The 15,274-nt window shown below is 39.8% G+C and overlaps 1 protein-coding gene across 7 annotated transcripts in view; it reads right to left on the minus strand.

Annotated features, from left to right (window-relative positions):
- The window catches only part of KLF12 (KLF transcription factor 12), a 241,587-nt gene that overhangs the window by 220,254 nt on the left and 6,059 nt on the right, over positions 1-15,274 (minus strand). The gene's annotated exons all lie outside the window — the stretch shown is intronic.

Here is a 15,274-nt window from a genome sequence, read left to right on the forward strand (position 1 = left end):
CTGGCTTTAACCTCACAGGCAGCAATAGCAAGCTTGGTGACAAACTTACATTGGAAGACATGAACTGGCTCATTCTGATTTGAAGGAATTGGCATCTCCACACTAACGTCTCTCATTTAGAATCACAGAGTGGGTTGGGTTGGAAGGGCCTTTGAAGATCAATTAGTTCCAACACCTCTGCCATGGGCACGGATACCTTCCACTAAACCAGGTTGCTCAAAGCCCCATCCAGCCTGGTCTTGAACACTTCAAATAGTGATTTCAGCTTTAACGTGAAAAACATCTTGTCATGGAGCTGAAAACAGAAGTCTCCATCTTTCCTCTAGCAGAAATACCTCTTTCTTTCATCATACTGAGCTACAGATAATTCAAGTGCTCTGTCCAGAAAGCTTTAAAACCTTGCAGCTCTGATGCCTGGTAAGAGAACCTGCTGATAGTCAGAGATTCACACACATTACAGGCTGAAGGTAAGAAAGAGATACTTCCTACTTGAATTGATATTTCTCTTTATCTGTAGCTAATGTCATCTCTCTCTTCTTTCATCACTTTACTCCCAGAAGCCAGTACAACCTAGAATAAGAGCCAACATATCTGAGAACTGACACTGATGCTGTACTGGAGCTACTTTGGAGCTGCCACAAAACTGAGAGTATTAACCTCCAGTATTATACAAGCAACAGCTAAATATGTTTCACATGGCTATTCCTAAAACCTACCTATACTTGCTAGAAACAACAAGGAGTCTAAAACTGAAAACAGTATCAATATTCTGCCAGAAAAACAGCAAACATAATGCTCCCTTGATGTTTCTACAGGACTGAGTTTTCGCAACTACCAATTTACTGGTGACACCCCAAAAAATCAGAATAAAACTAGAAAAGAGCAATAGGTCTAAGGGTGTATTCTTTCCCAGCTTCTCCCTTAGAGGCTGCACACCTTACTTATATGGTTACTCTTCTAATCATTTAACGTGAGTGATATTCAGAAGACACTCATCATATTATAAAATTAAAAACCTTTCATACTGCCATATCATACATTTTCATCTTCTATTTTTGTACTCTGAGAATTCTCTATACACCTTCACTGCAGCTATTGCTTCGTCCTTTTAGGTTTAAGTAACTTAGTGACTTCTCTCCATATTCTGTGGAAGCATTTATCTTACAAACAGTCCCGCAGTACGAAATTCAGTTTGTCTTGGCACAATGGCTTCACACAAAACCAATTCTAATTTTAGCAGGACTCTTGTGCTGTAAATCCTTGCTCCCATCTTGACTGTGTAGTAATCCACACAGTTTATCTGGTTACACAAAGAACTACAGTTCATTTTATATAATTATCTTTTTATTAGTACTTGTGTTTGGCATCCTAAACCATCGTACTCAATTTCTGAAGCATACTCACAATCCTCAACGAATGACAAGTTGCCAACAACAGGAGTCTCCATCTGAGATTCTGCAGCACTGCCATTTTCCACTCCATCTTTTCTGCATATGAACCTTCTCTTTCCACAGAGAAAGCTCCTCTGCCACTGTAATCCACAGCCATTGCATGTCGCAAGTCAAGAGCAAGCTGCCCTCACCTGCTAGAACCAGTCAGTGAAAAACAATACAGCTGAATACTTCCTTAGCATCCACAAACATCTTTGTAACCTTCAGGATGTTAGGCATGATTTACAGAAGCATTAGGCAAAGCATTTCCCCTTAGTTAAACTGGCTTGATGAGAACAGTAGCATCGCTTAGCCCATGCACTGAAGGTTTCTGTGGTCTCCTATTTGTTCTTAACGTTAAATCCCACAAGACATACAGCCCACAGATTTAGCTGCCTTATCTGTGACACACTGACCTACAGGTTTCAGCAATCATTGCTTGCCTACACTACCAGTGCCTCTGGATATTGAGGACCTGATCCCTACAAGCATCTGTGCAGCTCCCTGCCTGCATCCCACCTCCTACTTCCAGTATAAAATCCTCCTGCAACCCCAGATGAAGGCAGACTTAGGTTTATCCTGCCTTAATAAACATAGCCACATAAGGTCACCTTAGGCAGCTCACCATAAACACCTTTACGATCACCAAGCAAAGTGCAAATCTTAAGCAGTAGTGATATTTTGCATAAAACATAAAAGATATGTTGGGGGAAAAGAATCCAACAACTTGATACACAGCCTTATCCAGATCTAAAACAGCAGCACAGACTTGAATGTTCACATTCTTTCAAAGTACATCATTTTTTCAACCTAATGCATCATACCTTCTTAAAAGCTGTGCCTTGCTACCTCCTCATGGCCATGAATCAACTAGCATGACAACCAGCAGACAAACACACACGGCTTTTCTGCAGGAAGATCCAAGATCTCATCTCATCTCTGCTCTGGAGATGTTCTCCTCTGGATTAAGAACACAGGGGATATAAAGCTGTCACACTCCTAAATTTGGGAATGGCTAGAGGTGCTTTCCTGCCTCCAACCACCTGATCTGCTCCTGCGCAGCCACAGCTATTTTGGGGATGAACTGGGAAAATAACACAAGAATAAATGAGGAAAACCAAAACAGAGCAGTTTCTTTATCCAACTCAGTCTGCTGACAGCAGAAGCTGTGTGAGTGACAGAGGGACAGGCACCACAGGAGATGGGTGGCAACAGGGACCACATAAGCCAGCACTGACACTAAGAGAAGCACCAATAAAACCACATCCAGCAGCATTTTGGTGAGATTGACTGAACCAAGACCTGTTCCTCATTAATGAGTGCACAGAAGCAATCTCTCTCCACCCTTTATACAACCCAGCACTCACAGCATGTATGCAACACTTGTGCTGTATGTTTTTTCTCCCATATTGATGCCCCTTTCCACCCCCCAGCATGAATCTTAACACCAGCTTCAGGATAACCATGCTCCAGGGATAAAGAAGCTTTCGTTTCAGAACACTTAACGAGCCCAACAAGATCAAATTATGATCAGCAGTCTTTAAAAATAAGACTATATGAAAATGCCTATACAATAAAAATAAGCTACCCGGTAAATGGAAATTACTTAGGCTTATCACACAGTCACTTACATGAATGTAACAAAGAGCATTCAAACCACCCTCCAGGGAGTTTAAAAATGTTTACAATACATGAATGATGATTTATAGTGTCTGAACTTCACCAACAAGAAAGCATTCCAGGTCACAGTCCATCAGCTATGAGGGAGGCACCAAACCTCTGACTTTCAAGAGCATCAATTTGTTGACTCTAGTGCGAGTTATTTAACACAGGTGAAACTGGAGCCAGGGATCCCAGTACAGTACCCCTTTTCCAGCAAAACTCACATTCTCTCTAGTCCTCCAGCATTCAGAATTGGCTATTACACCAAGAAGCACAGAAACCCAGAACTACTATAAATATCATTTATAATGGACTTCATAAAGTGACTTTCAACACAGACTGAACTCTTTGGAGATATTAATTTAAAAGCCTGAACCAACAGTTTAGGATTTCCTCTAAGCTGCAGCTTTCTCAAGTCAATATTTGTAAATTATGTTTCATGTTTCCAAGGAAACCAAATGGGTAATACCTCTTGCAAACAACCTCCTTCAATACACTTTTCACGGCTACAAGGCTCACAGAAGTTATTAGCAGCCTGACAAAGGAAAGAAGTTACACTTTGCCTTATGTGTCATCAGCATGCAGAGGGAACTGAAGTAATGTATGTAGCAAGCATCTACAGAAATCCCTGTGGTCCTCGCCATCTAAAGCATGTGTCTAATAACCCCTGTATTTCCCAACTTTTCTATGTATTTTTCCCAATGGTAGATCTAAAAATGTCCAGGGTAAACAGCATTACATTCGTTTTGCACGTGCAAAAATGAGGCACTTCTGAAATGACTTCCAAATTATTAGCCAGTACACCACCTACGGTGAATATCGCACCGCCCTCTCCAAAAATGTATTATGCATCTCATAGTAAAGTTCAAATATTAATGAAGATAGAGACCGAACAGAGTAGCATGTTATAACAGAATGCTGCTTACTTGATTTTTCCAACTATTTTTCTTATTTGACAGATATTTAAATCAACTTAAGGCATGACTGCTCACTGCATCCTGCAGACGAAGTAAATGGTAAGGAGCATAAAATATACTGTAAGTAATTTTGTTGATGGGATCTTCGGAAGAAGCAAGATAATCAGGAAAACAGCAATGATATAACATCTCTATCTGAAGAATAAAGGGGGAAAAAGTCTTAAGTAGAAATAACAAATTTATGAATTCCACTTTGATAAATGTGAAGACTTATAAACAAAATGCCTGTAACCATATTTTTGTGCTCTTGCACACTGAAGACAGATCAAAGCAACACAGAAATTCATTTTCCTGTCTGTCAGAAGTTCTGTAAGACTTGTTTCCAAAAAGCTGGGTAATGTGTTTTTAAATAATACACTTGAAGAGCATTACGCATCCAAACATTCTTGCTGAAAAACAAAGATTCTTAAGTTTCACCAGAAGAATACCAATTAGAAAAATACACATCATATCCTCACACCAGCTCACATCCACCTGCAAGACACCCTTGGCAACTGCTTAATACACAAATTATACACAAGTTCCTCAAGATGCTGCATTTTGCTCACTCAGAGAAACAACAGTGGGTAAGACCTGGATGCTCTATTGTGGCTCATAATAACAACAGAACCATCAGCCCTTCAAGAAAGCACCATAACCTCCTCCTAACATAATACGCATCAAGCAGAACTCAGGGACTTTGACTATAAAAATTTACTGCATCGAGCACAAATCTGCAACTTTCAAAGATCCATATTCAAGAACAGCACATGAAATAAACCTGAACTTCTGAAGGAGCAGCCAGGAGGCATTTGACATTATAACAGCAGATTGTTCTAACAACAAAAATCAATCCATTGCAACAGAATCACTTTACACAACGTATCAGGCATCATGTTAGCTACATAAACATCCTTCATGAGCAGCGAAAACCAATTTTTATCTCGTAATATGTCTCAAAGTTGTCTGAAGAATAAGAAATGTCATTCCAGGGCTGATGACTGAGATATTAGTAATGGACAAGATCTTCAGTAGATAATGACCAGGGCTGCAATAAGAGAAATCTATGTTGAGCAGAAAGTATATTCAGCAGCAAGTAGTTTTCAAAAGACCTCAAATCAACACGAAGCAACAACAGGCTTTTTTTTTGCCACCATTTACTCTTGAAACACACAACTTTACTTTTCTTGGACCATTTGTGTCGTCTCCACCACCCCTTAATTTAGTAGTTTCTCTCCCCTGCATCCTGCCTTCATCCCAGAGAAGGACGACTAACAGAGAGTCCGACAGCATAACTGGGAAACAGATGCAAAAGAAAAGAAATACTCTCCCAAGATCCTGCAGGCAGAACAAACACAAGGACACATAAAGGCAGCCCACATCTGGAGTGCAAGGAGAGCAGAAGACCCCAGGGACCCTCCAGCTAGATTGCATGTGAAATCATGGTCACCTCACATTTCAGATGTCCCACTTACAGAAGAGAAGGACACAAAAGGCACCTGACAGCCTGACCTAAATCAAAGAAATGGAGTTGCTTTCCATATGGCAACTTGTGAAGTACCATAAGCTTATCCAAAGGTAATACAAAACACCAGCACCAAGACACCAAACACAGTTCCAGCTGCCCATGCCACCGACCCAGAAACCAAGGGGTTACTGCTCCACCACACTGTTTGAAGGAACTGCTGCAATAAATTCTCAGCAGAAATTCAAGGCTCCAGAGACCTATAACACGCTATGTCATCTCCAATATGAAAACATAAATTAAGTGATAACTGGTTTTTACATTTTGAATTGTGTGCAATGGAAACTAATTTTGCATTAAAAAATTAAAAACTTAGAAAGTAAAAAAGGATAAAAAGGCTAGCAGTCATTGCATGGACAAAGCAGAAAGAACATTACTGGTGAAGAACAAAAAACAGCACCTAAAAATTCCACTTGAGTAAAAAATTAAAATCAGTATTAGCCTTCACAGAGGAAGGATTTTAAGCTAATGATCACAAATGCTTTAAGCTCACATTTCTTCTTCGCCATGCAAAGCCCTGTACTCAGATGACAAAGTTCAAAAGCTCCATACAGACATGTTCACAAGCCTCGCACATCACCACGAGATAGTATGAGGTTATTTCTTCATAAACTGATGGTTCCTAAAGAACATAAAAACCATTAACAGTAGCAAGCTCAATGGAGGAAAGCCCAAGCACCCCACTGGAAGTCTCAACCAAGACACTGCAGTGTGTACTGGAGAACAGTCTGTCAGGAAGAGGAACCGGAGCAAATGCTTGGACTAACGAGTGAGCAAAAGTCAACTGGATCTTATAAGGGTGCTATTTTTCCCCCACAGGCCAATTAGTTTTGCAGTAGTAATGCATGAGGTGTGTGTAAAATTAGCTTTATAACATATTTAATTTTCCTTTTTTAAAACACAGGTAAGTAAACACCCATTTCGACTTCTCTCAAGAGCATAAAGAGATATTTTTTCAAAGAGTCTCCACCATGCCTGGATGTATTTCTCTTTACCTGGTTCACTTTGCTCTCAAGCAGCTTGAAACATTAATATAACCTCTCCTCTGACCACCACTTTTCAGTTTTCTGACTTGCTGCACAGGGCTGGACTGCACAATGGTCCTTTTTCCCAGCCTTGATCCTTCTCACAGGATCTGCACTCGTTACGTCAATTTGCAAAAAGAAAGCAACGCAGCCAACAAATGTCCTTCTCCCTCTTTGAGGAGGAAGTGAATTACATTTCCAATTGTACCATTTTCTGATAACTCTGCATCCTACATCATTTTGCCTGGTTCCATGACAAATAAAAGTAGAAATGGAGTCATCACACTGAACAAAACTACATAATGAAAAAGCTGGCAAACAAAATCTTGCTTTGGTCTTACATTGCCATTTCAAGAAGTCAGGCAGAGAAAAAAAAGGAGAAAAGCCTATTTTTAGTTTGGTTTCTCTATAAAATAAATTTACCTATGATCACAGTTTTAAAGTCAGAATATGCAGAAATTAAGTTTTATTTACATAATTATATCTCCTTGAAAAGACTGAGGAAATAGAGGAGTATATACCTAAGCATTGAAAAAGTCTCCAAAAAGGATAAAATAACTACAGTGAAGAGCTCCAGTTTGAGTACCAGAAGGACTTCAGTGATAAGATTACTTTGAAAGAGCAAAACTTCACCAAGTTGAACAGAGCTCAGCAAAATCGCTTAATATTCTTATTCACTCTTTTAAAACTGGTATGATTAATAAGTAGCAGTGGGGGGCAGGGAGGAATGGAGTATCCAAATAACAGCATTATTAAAATTGAAATGATCCGGGGGGGGGAAGAGTATGAGACTAGAAGGTCTGAGAAGTGCGGCACAAGGTAAGTCTACCAAACACTGAGCCTGGGTGTTCCTGCTCAGCTGGTACCTTTAGCCAATGAAGTATCTATCCTATTTCATACTTTAGATAATACTTGAATAGACACGTCCAAAAAGGCACCTGAGAACTGGGCTGTCAGTGTCACCAGCTGAGAATAAGTGAAATATTTGAAAAAGTTATCTTCACTGGCATTTTCACAAAACAAGAATAGTTGCCTACTCCTATTTTTTGTCAAATGTTTAATACTCCTAGAAGGATTAGCCTAACCAATGCTGTTCTAAAACCTGTCTGGTGAAGAAATGGCTTTTTTCTGTAACATTATTGAAAAATTCTGACTCTTATTCAAATTATTCAACAAAATAACATCTGAAATTATGAAACCAATTTACATTCCTTCTTTCACCAATGCTGAAGCAGTATGCATTTGCTGCTGAAGTTTCAAAGAAACTAACCCAAAAAAAACCACAGACCAAACAAAACTGAAACTCAAGCTAATCAATAAGCAGGTACAGAACAGAGTATCTTCTTTCTCACAGCTTATTCAACCACCACAGATCAACTACTAGCTCGTTCAGAACTTGAAAAATCTACCATGAGCAAAAGAAACTAGGTAAATGTGTTTTTATTTTCCAGTCTTTTACTATAGACAATATGCTGAAGGGTGATACCTACTAATTCTAAATACTAAATACTCTCAAGGGTATTTTTAACAGAAATTGTGTTTTTCTTAATAGCTAAGTTTATTTTTCCTTTATTCAATATAAAAGTTAGTTTTAAACACTAATACATTTTAATAAGATTTTTAAAGTAACCTGGCACATAAGAAAGGAATCAAATTATTATCAAAAATTATTTTAATGATGTTTTCCATGGTTTATATGAGTTCCAATTTCTAACTTAGTTGACAAAGTTAATTATAAAGATGAACCACCTAGTAAATCAGAAACACAGTCATACTGTAATATTAAACATCTCAAAATTCAAACACGGTAAACAAATATTAACTCCACAAATGTTTTAAATATATAGGTATGCATACAATGTGTGCTCTCAGATAAAAAATTTGAGTATATCTGCATAAAGACTATTTCGCCTATTGTGTATCAGCACATTAAACATCACTTGCCCAACAGACGGCACTGGGAATGGAAAGTCAGTAAAAACCGCAGAAACCAAGCAAGATTTAAACTGATTGTTTTCCTGCCCACTACTTTAAAGTCAAAACTATTTAAATCAATTCACCGTCTTTAGCAGCTGCAAATTAAAACACTGTTCAATTATGCATATTCTAAAAATGAAGACAGAGAAGGAATTGACAAGAGACGTGTTGACCACTCATTTAAGAGACAGAAGTATAACAAGGTTAAGTGGCTAGAAGCCAAATATATGGATAAATTCAGGGAAGAAAGAAAGCATAGACATTAGAGTAATTATAACCACTGGAACAGCTTACCAAAGATGACAGTTGATTCCCCACTGTGCAAAGTTTTTTATGTTACAACCATCTACTCACAAAATGTTCCAAAAGACCATGCATGGTTTGTGTAGGACAAGGTGATACTCTACTGATGGCATTATTTAAATTTAATTAGATGATCATAATGGTCTTCTCTGATCTACAAATCAATGAGACTACAATTTGATCCCATGTTGAGATGTTATAATACATATCATATTTCTTCTCACTTCACTAAGTCCTGCCTCTGGTGAGTGTAACTTCATTCGACTTGTACATTCCTTCTGCTATCTGCTTAAATGTCAACCTGTCCACCACCAACTAAGACTTTGAACATCTGCGGCTAAATTCAGACTTGCTCATCCAGGCAGAAATCCTTAAAAATCTTTGCAACTTACATATTGGTTAAATGTGGCTTTGTGGCTTTGCTTCTTCTATGGCACTTGCAGTGCTGTAAAGATGCTTTTACAACACAATTCCTGTATTTGACACAGTTGCCAAACCTCAAGCTTCAAAAGAGCTGCGGTCTGGTCGTTCAACTTTTAAACTGAAAACACTATAATGTCTGACAAACACTGACTGGAATTACTGTTTTAGATCATATCAAATGATTGCCATAGGATGTGTCTCATTTCTGTTCTCTCATATAAAAATTACTAGTACAGATTCTTTGAGATAGAATTTTTGAGTTTGCTGAATTAGTTTTAACACTGTATAACACAAGAATATTTCCACTGATTATTTTCATATTTCTAATACATGACCAATACAAAAAGACCTCTCACACTACCCTTACATTTCTATTTTTGATATCACAGCAATATCCAAGGAGTAAGATGGGACATGGGAGTGACCCTGGCTCACTCTGGATCTCTTGAAAGACACTACAGCACCCACGACCAAACGCAGAGGAGCACTCGCACCCCACCTTCCCTGCTCTCCATCAGGCAGAAGCCACCATGGAAAGTCATGCTCTCAGAAAGGTAGCCCTGCTCAGAGGGCTTGCCAGTTAGGTGCTGAACAACCGAGAAAATACCCCTTATGCAAAGCAAGTAGCAATATATATATGTGCTCAGCAATTCAGTGCATTACACAGCAACTGGTGAAGAATGATTTGGATATTGCCCCTACTATGGCAGAAACCCTTAAGGCCATACAGCAGGTGAAAATCGGCAAGGCAGCTGGGGTTGATGGAATTCCACCTGAAGTCTGGAAGGATGGGGGCCAAGCACTCCATGCTAAATTTCACGAGTTCGTGGTGCACTGTCGGGAACTAGGTGAACTACCATCGCACCTACGTGATGCAGTCATCATCACTTTGTATAAGAAGAAAGGAGATAGATCAGACTGTTCAAATTACTGAGGTATTACTCTGCTCTCCATTGCTGGCAAAATCCTGGCAAGAATACTTTTGAACAGACTAATACCCACTATAGCAAAAGAACTTCTACCTGAAAGCCAGTGTGGTTTCAGAGCCAACAGGAGTACCACAAACATGGTATTTGTTCTCAGACAACTGCAAGAGAAGTGTAGGGAACAGAACAAAGGTCTCTATGTAACCTCTGTTGATCTCACCAAGGCTTTCGATACTGTGAGCAGAAAAGGTCTGTGGCAGATTTTGGAATGGTTAGGATGTCCCTCCAAGTTCCTTAAAATGATCATCTCACTCCATGAGGATCAGCGCAGCCAAGTCAGATATGGCAATGCACTTTCTGAGCCCTTTCTAATAACCGATGGTGTGAAACGAGGCTGCGTTCTTGCACCAACCCTATTCACAGTCTTTTTCAGCATGATGCTCCAAAGGGCCACGGCAGACCTTGACAAAGAAGATGGTATTCACATTTGATATCGTACTGATGGAAGCCTATTCAACCTAAGGCGACTGAAGGCCCACACTAAGACCTTAAATCATCTTGTCCGGGAGCTGCTTTATGCTGACAACGACGCCCTCGTTGCCCACACAGGAGTAGCTCTGCAGTGTTTAACATCCTGCTTTGCTGAAGCTGCTGAGCTTCCTGGGCTGGAAGTCAGCTTAAAGAAGACAGAAGTTTTCTATCAACCCGCACCTCAGGAAGTCTTCCATCATATCACCATTGGCAAATCAGAGCTCAAATCTGTCCAGCAGTTCAACTACCTAGGTAGCATCATCTCTTCAGACGGTAAGATCGACAGAGAGATAGACAACAGGTTAGCAAAGGCATATAGTGCCTTCGGAAAACTCCATAAAATAGTCTGGTGAAATAAACACCTGAAAAAAAGCACAAAGATCAGTGTTTACAGAGCCATTGTGCTGTCTACTCTCTTATATGGGTCCGAATCATGAGTCATCTACTGCCACCACCTGCGACTCTTAGAACCCTTCCATCAATGCTGTCTCCGTACAATCCTAAACTGGTCAGATTATGTAACCAATACATCTGTTCTAGAACAAGCAGCAGTCACAAGTATTGAGGCCATGTTGATGAGAACACAACTGCGATGGGCAGGGCACGTCTCAAGGATGAAGGACCACCACCTCCCTAAGATCTTGCTTTATGGTGAACTTGCAACCGGCTGCCACATGAGAGGAGCCCGAAAGAGAAGATACAAGGACTCCCTGAAACATCATCTCACCCTTGGCCACATTGATCAACATAACTGGTCTATTCTGACCTCCAGCCAGGAGGGCTGGAGACACACCATCTATAACGCTGCTGATGCCTTTGAGAACGCACGCAGGAACACCCTTGAGGAGAAAAGGCAACGCAGAAAGAATCATGTCTTGCAGAATTTACCACCTAAGGAGTCCTTCTGCTGTGCCTTTTGTAATCGGACATGCCTGTCTCGTGTTGGCCTTTTTAGCCACCAGCATGCTTGTAGCAAATGTCGGTAGAGTCCCTCCCAAATCTTCGTTCGCGAAGCCTAGCCACGATATATATGTAATCTATAAAGGCTTCTTCAGTCAAGTGGATTGAAAACACAATTGTACAAGTAGAAACGTTGTTAAGAAAAATCAGGTGGGAAGTAGGTAAAGTTGCTGTACTTTTCATAAGAAGAAGGCATCTTTAAAATAATCCAGGAGCCAGAAAATGTGTCTGAAAATAAAAATTAAAGAAGCTTTTTAATGACAAAGTTATCAACAGAAGAGTTACAGCAAGAGGAAGAGAACAGCACTCCTTGCCCAAAGAAGGGCAGGGTAGCGCTGCTGGCAACAGGCAGAAGACAACACAATAGCTAAACACACAGGGATGAGAACTGATGGATGGGAACATGCAACATCAACTGCAGTCAGAATTCATCACAAGAAGAAACTTCCTTCTTTTACTCCAATTCCTAGTTTTTTCTTTCTGTTTAAGGCAAGAAAAAAGATGTGTCCATGAAAGCCACACATAGGTGGAACTTCAGTACTACTTGGAGAGGGATCTGAAGATATAGGTATATTTCAGGTCATGCCCCCAAGAGGACTTAGGTACTAAACCACCAAGCTCCTGGTGCTGCCCCTGCTGTAGGAAATCATAGCCTGCCTACCGTGGCCTTGCTAGGGCTACCTGCTTCTGCAATACATGGGCTAAATTAAATACCAAATAACAAAAGCCACAAGAAGAACCAAGAGAAACTGCTATTCCTTCCTCACCACACCAAATCCTGCAGGGCCACTAGTGTTTCTCCCAGGATTTCAGCACTGCAGGCATCCTCTCACTTATTTTTTAACAAGTACAGTGCATGCATCCACGTGTGAGCCAAACATCTGAGACTTTCTCTACTGTCAGCCAACGGAGAGATTTTATGATGGTGTTTGGACCATGAGAATGATTCTAGCGTCATGATTTTTAGCACACACTTCTGAGGCAAGGGTGAGCTAAGCTCTGCTTTTTGGAAAAGGAACATATTTTATTCAAGCTATCCATGAGAACTGACTTAGGCAAATGTCTTGTGATTGCTATGCAGAGTCAAGCCTCCCACCCCTGCCTATCCCCCACAGTTCTTCAGTATTGCAATGCAAAAGAAATATTGTCTTCCTAAATCCATCAAAAACTGAAACCTAAAGGAGAGCACATCTCCAGCAAGCACAAAAAAAAAATACAGCTTGGATACTGGCTGGAATGCAAAGCAGAGAAAGTGTACTAAATCTCATGGTATTTTTCAATTTGTGCTATGTTCATATTTCGTTGTTTGATTCTGACTATTGTAAACTTTATCCCAATAAAGTCGGAATCAAAAATTACAAATGTATCACCTTCTCAAAATGAAAGGTCAATAATTATTAATATATATTCTTAGATAAATGTCGAAGACATTTTAGCCAAGTGTTTATTTAGCTGAATATAGATCTCAAAAGTAAAAGTGAAAACAGCAATGTTTTCCGAAATAGCAGCCTCCAAATCTGCCTCCTAACTAAACCAACTTTACACGCTCTCAGTTTCAAAAGTGAAAAAATAACCCAGTTAGTTTATTTTTTCCTTTTAAAATTTTGTAGGGCACCATCTACACAAAAGATTTCCTTGGTTAGACTGAACAAGTCACCTGGTAACTGTTACCAATTTATAGAAACTGGAAAGGAATGTTTTTCTCTACTTTTTTTTTTTCTTAAGAGAAATCATTTCCCACTTGCAATTTTCTTGCAACTGAAAGATTCACTGAAAAAGGAACTGGAAGAGCTCCAACTACTCTCCAACACTTTAAAAGATTTTGAAGTGTCATCAATCACAGCTCTTTACATGCTCTTCTAGAGCACTGCCAACCCATACTTGAAGTCTAACTCAAAACTGTTTCATGCCAGCATTACACACTCAAAATAAAGACAGATTAAAAAAAAAAATTTCTATATTATTCTGATTTTAAGTCAAGTCCTGATCAGATTCCTGTCAAATGGGAATCTACATGGTAGTCACAGCCACTATCTTTCTTTTTTTCTAGAAAGAACTGGCAACTGATACCATTAATTCTAAATATCTCAGTGACTACCTCAGATGTCGTGTTATGACATCTGCTATAAAAGGTCTCTTCAATTTTTAGCAGACCATCTAAAAATGCTGGTACCATGATGAGGGGAGGGTGGTAAATAACATACATGGTAAGTAACAGTCACAGTTACTCTTTGAACTTCTAATACTGCATTATTCCAGTTAACAAATTTCAATCATTTCAACCGAAATACTTAGTGACTGCTTCTGCAAAGTTTGATTTGAAAGTTTCTGAGAGCACATCCATCACTTCTGACAATTTTTGTAGTGCGGAAAAAGAAAAAAATTCAGTGGGTTTTTGGTTTGTTTGTTTTTTTTTTTTTTAGATTCTCCCTCAGGGATCCACAGACAGAAACTGCTGGGGATAGATGGCTGCCTTTACCCATATCAATCACAGCCTGCCAAGACTTGACCAAAGTGTATGAGAATTACGGTTCACCCATGCTCAGGAAGGCTTCCAGAGCTCACTAGTAGCATCTCCAACTCCACTAACAAACCTTAACATACTTCCAGCTGGCCTGAGCTCTCTGCACACACCCCCATGTGGTCTGCCAGCACCCCTATGCTTCCCGTGCTACCATCAGAACAGAGATGCATCACTACGACTAGAAAAGCCCTTCTTGGCCAAGGCAAAGAAAAAGAAATTATTTAGGCTGTCAGTGAGAGGATCAGCGTTAGCATGCATAACCTTGTGCTCTTTGCTGCTCTGATCACTGGACACCACTTCACATTAAAAAGGTCACTGCTTACCACCTTACAGAGCGGGTATTGAAGTGCTCGTCCCAGGTGACATATGACACAAACAAGACTAGAACTCGGGTATCCCAACACGATACATCATCTGATTAATTATCCCCTTCAAAGTGCTGATGTCCAAGGTCATGCATTTGATTGTTCCATGTTTAAACAACGAGAACACACTCGCCCCACAGCCAGGCCAGGAACAAAGCTAGCGATTTTTGAGTCCCATCATTACTCTACTATGTAGCAAATACCATGCCAGCCATTAGCAAAGAGCTCTGCCTCATTCCCGTCCTGGAGGCTGGTTCACAGAGAGGACAAAAGCTTGCTACTGCTAACCAGACATTCCTTAACTCAAGTGGTGCTGGTCTGTGCTGCAACTCTAAAGCCTGTCAACACCAGCACTGCCAGCCATCCACAAAAGTATAAACATCATTGCACACGAGGGCATTGTTTCAAGAAATACAAATAAAATAAGAAAAAAAAAAAAAAAAAACAAAAAAAATCCTATGAACAAATAAACCAGAAATTTTTTTAAAAGTACAGACATTATTAGGATTGCATTCAGACAGTAAGAAATATAAGCGTTCAACAGTCTTAGCAGACTTTATTCAGTATCACAGAATATCCTGAGTTGGAAGGGACCCACAAGGATTATTGAGTGCCAACTCTTAACCTTGCAGAGGACCACCCCCAAGAGACACGATGTGCCTAAGAG

Source organism: Pseudopipra pipra, chromosome 2 (genome assembly GCF_036250125.1).
Source record: "Pseudopipra pipra isolate bDixPip1 chromosome 2, bDixPip1.hap1, whole genome shotgun sequence".
Classification (NCBI taxonomy): Eukaryota; Metazoa; Chordata; class Aves; order Passeriformes; family Pipridae; genus Pseudopipra; species Pseudopipra pipra.